Source organism: Macrobrachium rosenbergii, chromosome 15 (genome assembly GCF_040412425.1).
Source record: "Macrobrachium rosenbergii isolate ZJJX-2024 chromosome 15, ASM4041242v1, whole genome shotgun sequence".
In the NCBI taxonomy this organism is placed as follows: Eukaryota; Metazoa; Arthropoda; class Malacostraca; order Decapoda; family Palaemonidae; genus Macrobrachium; species Macrobrachium rosenbergii.
Window position 1 is genome coordinate 22,540,177 of NC_089755.1, and position 10,607 is coordinate 22,550,783.

The 10,607-nt window shown below is 35.1% G+C and overlaps 1 long non-coding RNA gene across 1 annotated transcript in view; it reads left to right on the top strand.

The window, feature by feature from the left end:
* LOC136846388 (uncharacterized) overlaps positions 1 to 3,338 on the top strand; it is an 811,447-nt gene extending 808,109 nt beyond the window's left edge. Inside the window, exon 4 of the long non-coding RNA XR_010855365.1 lies at positions 2,572 to 3,338. This is a non-coding gene — a long non-coding RNA (uncharacterized lncRNA). The remainder of the gene's footprint in view (positions 1 to 2,571) is intronic.
* Positions 3,339 to 10,607: the final 7,269 nt, after the last annotated feature.

Consider the following 10,607-nt stretch of genomic DNA (forward strand, 5'->3'; position numbering starts at 1 on the left):
CTAAGTATTATCTACCCATGATTTTTGCGTCCAGAACACAGGCGGCCTGGAATTGTAAGTGGACAAGTAATAGTTGTAATTGAGAAATTCAATATCCAAATGACTAAATACCTTTGATGATGTAATTACCGAGTTGTTTTTTCTGCGTAATTGCCGTATCAGTCATTTGTTTCATGATTGGCAATTTTACGAAACACTTGCAAAAACGACAGCTACCAATCAGAAACCATAATTAGACTACTTAAGTATCAATTACCTTCTCAAAATGGTAAACGATTACGTCCCAAATTATATCTTTTTGTCTGGACTAAATACGCTCCATGTCCTTAAACTTGTCATGAAATATCAGCAATTAGGTCGTTGAAGTCGCTGTCACATGGCCAGTCTATAAAACCGATGATTTGGCCGTTGCCAGCCAGCCATTTCCACTCACGTCATCAGGCCGTTTACCACGCTTGCTTCCTCGTCCCTCCTTCCTTGCTTCCTTCCTTCCCTTATTATCCCAGACGCTCCAATCAATGCCTCTTTATATGCCTGATGCATGCGGGCGCACCGGCCTGCCTGCAGCACTTGGCTGCGGGGAAGAAAAGCCTCAATTAGAAACATCGCTGTGACGTTACGAATCGCCTCCGACGCTAGCAATAACAGGAGACCTCTCTCCTCTCTCTCTCTCTCTCTCTCTCTCTCTCTCTCTCACACACACAATCGGAACATCCTCGGAGGAAAAAAGCTTTCTCACAAATCTTGCAGCAATCACCAACAGTAGCGGCGTGCCAGCTGCATCGACACACACACACACACACACTCACATAGAACCAATAACGACACACTAACCATGGCACTGGGAAAACGGAGGCAGCGAGGACCCTTCCTACTGCAATCATTACTTGTCATTCTATCGCGCTTAATAACCCCAGGACCCTTAAACCAATAATAACTGCCGCCTCGTTAGTCACTTGCTTTGCAACAAATCTATTGCTACCACCGCCATTACCTCACCTCCTCCTCCCCCTCTCCTCCTCCCTCTCCCTGCCTCCCTCCCTTCCTCCCATTCCACCACCACTACCACCGCATTCCATTCCCTTTCCATATTGCATGTATCAATACCAAGTGGCAGGATGCAATACCCACTGATAAACGACGGGGGCTTCCAACCGAAACACTAACAAAGGCTTTGTTTCAAACATTTTTGGGGAGGGCGGATGAAATGTTATCGGCTCCAGAATTATTTAAAAGAAGAGGAAAAGATTTTCCGTTTTGCTTTTATTCAGCCGGAGTTGTTCTTCGTAAGGAAAAACAAGTAGTTCCGTATTTTTGCAAGCGGCCGTCTTTTGCTTAGTCCCTCGTAGGAATGGATCAGTTGTCAGGCAGGAAGCTGTTCATGCGTTCACAATATAAGGATGTTTTAGACCAACAACTTCCTTTTTCTTTTTTGTATATTTACATATATATATGTATATATATATATATATATATATATATATATATATGCATGCATACTGTATATACAATATAATTTATATATATATATATATAATTTATATATATATATATATATATATATATATATATATATATATATATATTAGATTAGTGTGTGTCGGTATGATATAACAATTATTTCATCATTTGTTGAAAGGTTATATAAAAATTCGTTGGGATATAAAAGTATATGCAAGGTAAGTATAAACACATCTTTTAATGCTGCGTAAGTAATAAAAGTTAGGCGTGCATAATACAGCTTTAACAAACTGTATAATAAAAATTACATAAATGAATAGAGTGTCTGAACAGAAGCTCCCCACCTTGGACCAACACGTGTCCAAACAAACATGGAAATCGAAGAACAGTAATAATCCTTTACGAGGAGAGAGAGAGAGAGAGAGAGAGAGAGAGAGAGAGAGAGAGAGAGAGAGAGAGAGAGAGAGATCCCGGCTTCATAAATGGTGTCGGACGGGATGGAGTTGATTCCATTACAACCTGTGGAATTTTGTGAAATACACCGCTCGTTGGGAATTGCATGATATTTCAAGTATCATTGCATCTGGATATTCTATTTCGTTGATATTACCATTCGTTTTTCATGGCGAACACTTTTTTTATTTTATTTTCTCTCTCGCTTCTTTCAGGGCCACATGGAGAGGGGTTTTGTTTTAGTACATTGGATTGGACAGTCCTTTATAGGGAATAAAAGACCCCACGCTATAATGATCTTTGATATACTTGAGTTTGATTGGATGGTGTTCAGCCAATTATGCTTTTTTTCTGTACCAGGGATGAAAACTACATTTGTAGAATATATCAAATGCTCTTACACCGAGTCCACGTCGTTAGCCCTGCATCAAATTGGCTAACGCTGAAATATAGTGGTAAATGGCTTTTTCAATCTCTCCTCTTTTATTTTTCTTTTTTGAGTTTTTCGAATATCAAAGGCGTATTATTGCTAGTCATAATGAATTTATCTTGACTTCAGTGTTTGTGCAGTTGCTCTTTTGTGTTTGTATTTAAGTATGATTGCGAGCTAACGATAATGCAGAGTTTACTGTAATTCTTTTTTTGTTTTCTTTACAGCAGGAACAAGTGGATGGACAAGTGCATTACCATTGACGTGCTAAATGTGAGTGTTCCTTCTGATCTAAATCATAGTAAATATTATACCATACTGCTAAACTGACAGCCGGTGCCCCTTCGTAATGATAGGATGATGTAGATTCTCTTTAGATTATCATCTGTAGTCTTTATGAGGCATACTCTTAATTGTAGCTAAAGCTAATTAGGGGGGTGATAATGAGGCCGAGTGTTCGTTAGAAATCGGACGCACCGTTTTATGGTAAGTTGCCAAGGCACGATAATCGAACAACGACCACGTACCATTGCTTCTACTTTTGCAGCACCCTTTATATGAAACCTTTCATTTCTTTTCTTAAGTGCCGTATTCATTCAGCATTGCTAAGGGCTGTCTCTTTAGGACTGTAAAAAAAAAAAAAAGCAGGACGAACAGGTTCCAATAGACTTCAGTACCAGCACGATACGATCAAACATGAGGTTTCTGCGTCTAGCGTACTTTCGTTCCATCAGAGCTTGATGAGACAAATTTGCATATTTTGCAGCAGTTCAGGTCATAGCACCTACTACTTAGGGTTGGTCATGATAGTTCATTCTGAAGCAATTTTCTAAATGTACTTGACGTAGTCATATTTCTAGTTGCCTCTTCAGTTAAACTAAATTATGTGACCAGTTATCTACAGAGTGCTTGCCTTAGCTTTTCAGCCTTACTTTCCTGACTACGATTCGAAGTTTTTTGGGGAAGGTAAATGTTTCATTTAGTTTTCTTTTTGGATTTCAGTGATTTACTGTGCAACCAGAAATATTACGAAACAGAGTTAAGAGTTTGTATGTATTATGCATATATATATACAGATATATATAATATATATATATATATATATATATATATATATATATATATATATATATATATATACTATAGATATATGTATATACATATATATATATATATATTTATATATATATATACTATATATATATATATATATATATATATATATATATATATATATATATATATATATATATATATATATATATATATATATATATATATATATATATGCATAGATAGGTAGGTAAGAAAAGAATGGGAGAGAAGAGAACTTAAGGTTATGAATATACAGGGGTGAGTCTGAGGAAGCAGTTTAGTAGGGAAAAGAAGCTGCAGCGATATGAATATATTGCAAAGAGATAGGTAAACGAGTAAATGGATCTTATTAAAAAAGGTGAGGGACTGGAGTAAGGAACACTACTTGTTCTACTTTGTTCAGAGAAAGGCGACAGAAGTGACTGTAATGACTGTAAGAATAGCATGGTGAAAACTTTACCAAGTGTATCTACAAAGGGTATGGTGGCGTTTTGACTGGGAAGGAGGGCCAATTAATTAACAGAAGGATTGATGGGAGAAAAGTGTTGTGAGATTAAATAATGAAAACGGTGTAAGAATTGAGTGTTTATTACATTTACAGTAGTGTGAAAAGTCTTAGTAAGTACGTGGACGTTTCAAAACATATGATAGCAGTCAGACTATCGTTGTAGCTAAAGAAGTCAAAAGGAATTTATTGTGAGCGAATGAAAATCTTCAGGATAAGTGAAGCCTTTCTTTTAATAATACGATCGCAAGAATTATTGGTGTGGTGTAAACACAGGTCGAAATCAAGAGTTTTATTATTGTGTTTTTAAAGCTGTTTAATATTTTTGTAGATGGAGTAATGAGAGAAATCAAAGGAGGGCTAGGCGATGTAGCCTAGATGCAAAGTTCGTGGAAATAAAAGGAGTTATGAGTGAAGTTGGAATTGCATGTTTTCAGATGATTCTGCATTGATTGGTGATAGTGAAGAGAATCTGAGGAGAGTGGCAAAATAGTTTGAAAAGTTTTGCAAGAACGGAATATGAATATGAATGCTAACGAAAATGGTACAGCGATGGTAAACGGAAACCAGAAATCTGAAATAATGGACGTCATTAGTGTTAGTGAGGAATAAAACCGTCTGGTTCGTATAGGTATTTTGGAACAAATGCAAGGATGGCGTTAGGATAGAAGAAGTGGTAACTCACAGTAGAGTTCAAGTAAGAGAGGTGGCAGGGTCTCTTTGCCCTCAAGATGCTTGGAAAAGAAGAGGAATGTCTGGGGGCAGAAGTTGGAATGCTTGAAGGCATTAGCCTACTAAGCCCTCTTTCCTTTTAGGAAAGTATAGTACAGATGTAGAACGGAAAGGAAAGAACAAAAGTAAGAAAATACCGAGATAAATGTTAATATAGAATGTGTGATTAAGAAGGGGGAAGTGATGAGAAATGTATAAATACATGGAAGATGATCGGAGTGGTTTTTGATTATATGGAGAGAGCGGTTTGAAGAAAGGATGAGCAGGATACAGAGACAGCGGTTGAGCAGAAGAGATGTAACAGAAAAACCGATAATCTGCAAAAGTGAAATTGCATACCACAGAGATGTAAGTGGAATGGTTTTATCCTAAGGCAACTTCCGGTTAGGCAGATGGTTTTATTAATGTATTATATATATATATATATATATATATATATATATATATATATATATATATATATATATATATATATATATATATATATATATATATATATATATATATATATATATATATATATATGTGTGTGTGTGTGTGTGTGTAATTGTTATAGCCACAATGCCCTCTCAAATTCTCGAATTCTTCACCCTTTTTTTGATACACTTGTCACTACAAAGCCTTAAGATCCAAGTGCAAGAAATATGAAGAAATTGTTATGTCCGGGCATTGTGGCTATTACAATTACATATGTATATGATAAAAAGTGACCAGTAGATTCTACATATATATTTCAGCTTAAAAAACAGTAAAAAACGATTGCCCACTTGGCTACGATGGTGAGGGTGGGTCTATTCCAGCTCTAATAAATGTATCTGAAAACGACAGGTATATGTACGTACGAGAGGCAATAGACTTTTATCCTTCTCATGGTCAGCTTGGCTACGTGACCCCGTCGTGATTATGGAAGCCAGGTTCGTTTCCCACTGCCCGGCATCACAATTTCTTCATATTTCTTGCACTTGGATCTTAAGGCTTTGTAGTGACTAGCGTATCCAAAAAAGCACGAAGAATTCGGGAAGTTAAGAGGGCATTGTGGCTATTACAATTACATATGTATCTGGTAAAAAGAGACCAGCAGATTCTACATATATATATTTCAGCCTAAAAGCAATAAAAACAATTGCCCACTTGGCTCTGATGGTGTGGATGAGTCTATTCTAGCTGTAATGGATATATCTGAATACGACAGGTATATGTGTGTAGGAGGGGCAATAAACTTTCATCCTTCTCGTGGTCAACTGACAATGTGACCTTGTCGCAGGTTCGTTTCCCGCTACCAGGCTTCATAATTGCTTCAAATTTCTTGCAATTGGATCTTAAGGCTTTGTAGTGACAAGCTTATCCAAAAGAATTCGAGGAGTTCAGAGGGCATTGTGGCTATCACAATTACCTATGTATCTGGTAAAAAGTGACTGGTAGATTATATATACCTATATATATATATTCTAATGATGTGGCCTTGTAATATATATGTTTTCTGTAATTTTGATATATTTTCTCTTATATTTGTCATGTGTTGTGTGTAATAATAATGACTGTTGAAATATCAAATGTTAGATCTTAAAAGAGTTACTGGTAGAATTTAAAAATACATTTTTGCTGTTAAGGTGATGTTTACACAAGTGGTAGGCTGGTGATATTTACACAGGTGTCAGGTGTTCAACCAGGGTAACTCCCTTTTGCGAAGGTTTGTTTCCTTATCCAATTAAACTGTCATCAAAAGAGATATGGGATGACAGGTTTAGATAACACTGGTTGGCCAAAAAGGCTGTTGTTTGAACAAGTGTTCAGTCAGGAAATCCCCTGTCATTAAAAGAGATATGTGCTGACAGGTCTAGATAGCCCTTTTGACCTAGGGGAAAAATCCCTTGTTGTTTCCCCTTCAGCCAGGGAAAGTTCCCTTTTATTTCCCCTTTTCCAGGGAAAATTCCTGTGCCCGTTTCCCAAAATGCCTTAGTGGCGACTTAGGTTTCTTCTTATAATAGATTCTGGGAGACTGGCATTAGCCTGTGAGAGACCATTTGAGTTGGTCAGGTTATCGCTCTCTCTTACCCTAATTTTAACATAATATATTTGTGGTCACTGGTAATATATAAATTTTAAGATCTGAGTTTGGTGAAACTGTTTAAGTCTTGTAGGCTCCATATAAAAAGTGTGTTTTGTGCTGCAGCAAGGGATCGTACAAAAGTGTTACAAGCTTGTGTAAGGTAAAGTGGATTTTTACTTATTATTACCATGGTATAATAAGTATATTAGGGAGATTTTGCCTTAGTGAAATTCATGCTTATAAATCTTTTGTGTATTTTTTGTGTTCTTGTGTTGATAAATCTTTTGTGCATTTTTGTGTGTTCTTCTTTTGCAATTTCTTAATTTTGCCCAATTTTTATGTTGGTGATTTATCATTTATTCACTTAGCATTTTACACATTTTGATACTTTAATATTGCATATTTGATTTGATTTTCATTTAGTAAGATTTCCTTTTCAAATCTTGAGTAATTCTTGATAGTTTAAATTTTGCTTGGTTAATGTAATTTCTTGATAAATTAAAGTTTTGTGGATTAATTTTGTGTAAGAATTAATTAAATCTTGTGTTGTTTTCAAGTAACGGTAAATTTTTCAGATTGTGAATTCTAATTATAAATTTTGAAGTTAAAAATAAATTTTTGTATTTAAAATTTTTAAACACAGTATTTTATTTGTTGACCACCAGTGAATAGGATTAATTGTGTGTTCATAAGGCAAAGTGATAAACAGGTTTTGTTCCCTTTAGTTTTCTTGAAGTGAATTAAGACCAGGGAAACAATTATAGTTGTTTGATGGAGTGATGCCCTTTTTCTCTTGTATATTTCTTGTTTAACTGTTAATACCTCACACATGTCTTGATAAACCTAGTTTGATTTTTCAAGTGATAAGTAAGTTTTAAGTGATCACTGTTACCTTTAGAGCACTCAGTCGTAATTTAATTGTTATGAGAGTTCAGGTATCTGGCTGAAGTGAGGAAAATTTTTGGATTCTATGACTAGTGAGATACACTTCGTGAAAAAAATATAAACATTAGATATTTATATTAAATATATATATATATTATATATATATATATATATATATATATATATAGTGTGTGTGTAAATATATATTATATACATATATATATATATATATATATATATATATATATATATATATATATATATATATATAATACATATAGTGTGTGTAAATATATATTATATATATATATATATATATATATATATATATATATATATATATATATATATATATATATATATATATATACACAATATATATATACACTAATGTGTGCATATATGGACAAAAGGTTTCCATCGTTCCAAATTCGCCACAATACTACTATAAGAGTAGCGTGCTGGCAAAGCACCAAAGGTATGATAGACAAAGCCCAATTTTATCCAACCCAAAATACAACAAATTAAAGAAGCGGGAAGAGCCATTATGGAAGGAGGAAGGAAGAGATGGATGCTTGCGTGGAAGGAAGGACCTTCCCCACGCACTTATGTCCTTGCTATTCCATCTCTCATTGAAGTTAACTGCCTCAGTATCTTTGTCCCTCATCATTTTGATGTGCAACTCTTTAAGAGGCCTTCTTAGTGGTTTTAAGCAACCCAGTTTACTATAATCGACATGATCTTGCGGTAGAAGTACAGTCTGATGTTGCTCATTTTAATATCTAGGAGCACTAAACTGATTTCCTCTTAGGGCTGAAAGTGAACAGGGGAACGACTGCAACGTAAATATCGCAACAGTGAAATTGTTCGCTTCATCTACTGATTTTTCAGTATTGCTTGGTGGTTAAGAAGAACATACATAGAGTCGAATAATACCTTATAAGTGAATTTCATCCCTTCATGGCTCTAGGTATCACAGTAATCCGATGCTGGATTGTGTAGACGATGGGTCTCCTATATGACTTGATGGGAGAGATATACACTGAAGGTTGTTAGGCTTTCTTGTTAAAAATAAGTAGAACTGTTTTACCATTCCATGTGCATGCTGAAGCCCTGCTGGAGACTAGTTTCAATTGGAATTTGATGTCTTTTTGACCTATTTTATTTCATCAAATACGCTGAGGTCGTTAGTGAAAGCATTCTTCATATATATATATATATATATATATATATATATATATATATATATATATATATATATATATATATATATATATATATATATATATATATATATATATATATATATATATATATATATATATATATATATATATTTTATAAAAAATCATATAAATGCTTAAAAAACTTCGGTGTATAAGTGACCGGTGTGCCGAATCTCATTTTCCTGTGGGATTCGCATAAGAAATAGAGCACAAGCTTAACTGCACAGTGGACGCTGAAATATTTCGAAAATTTTCGTTCTGTACACGAATCACTACAAACGAGCGTACATTTATTTATTTATCTAATGTCTCCTTCTGAAAAGCATGTGAGCCATTCTTGGAAGACAATTATCCCTTCTGCACCTTTTCAGGCGCGATGTCAGGCTAAAACCCTCTCCACTCGATATAACTACAACAGAGATATTGTACTATGGATTTTTGCAGAATATGCCAATGCTGCTCACTTTCAGCTTGAAATTTGAAATACATCTGTGTGTGTGTGTATATATATATATATATATATATATATATATATATATATATATATATATATATATATATATATATATATATATATATATATATATATATATATATAAATATATATATATATATATATATATATATATATATATATATATATATATATATATATATATGCACACAGATGTATTTCAAATTTCGAGCTGAAAGTGAGCAGCATTGGCGCATCCTGCAAAAATCCATAGTGCAATATCTCTGTTGTAGTTATATTGAGTGGAGAGGGTTTTAGCCTGACATCGCGCCTGAAAAAGGTGCAGAAGTGATAATTGTCTTCCAAGAATGGCTCACATGCTTTTCACGAGACATTAGATAAATAAATAAATGTACGCTGATTTTCGTAATATTTCAGCGTCCACTGTGCAGTTAAGCTTGTTCTCTTATTTCTTAACCGTAGTTAATGGTCATCTGGAGAACAATGTAACAAAATAACCACATGTTAATGGACACTGTATGTCAGGGAAAGTACTTTTTGTCATCTAAAAATCAAACGCAGGAGAATACGGCCCTTGAATCTAGGTGCTGCACGCTGTTCCATTTTGTATTTATTTGACTTAGACAAGCAAGGGTGGACATAACGTGAAAGCGTGCGAGAGAGAGAGAGAGAGAGAGGAACTTGATGAGGCGCGTCGGTTACGAGAGGAGAACATGGCAAAAGGCCATAGAAATCGGTCGTAATGTTCTTTTCGTTATCTAAAATGCATAACGGAAGCAGCGGAGGAACGCCTTCCCCGAAGAGCACGCCACCATCTCTGGCAGATCGCCTTCGCGGGGACTCGCATTGCTATCAAACGTGCGGCAGACGTCGGGACATCGGTTTAATGGCTTGTAATTGCCTAATTGCGAGTAATGATAATGAATAAGTAAAACACGCGCTTAAGCAACAAGTATCATGACAAACGCCACTCTTTTATCGTCCGTTGCAGTCGTTATCATGCTTTTACGATCAGCCATTAAATCGGCCGTGTCATTCTTTCGGATATAACCCTCTCTCCTTCACGCGTCTGATTTATGTTCTAAAATTCACGAAGTTAGGAGACCGTTGGTCTCCTCTCTGTTTTTCTTCCGCCTCTCTCCTTTCTATCCTCAACGCTCAAATTCCACTTTTCATGTTCCTTGAAATATTACAGTTTTCCTAGCATTTTGTATGTTTCTATTAGGCCTAAAGACTTTCTTGGGGAATCTTGGTATTTAGTAACAGGAATTTCGCCCGACCGATTCGCCATGCCA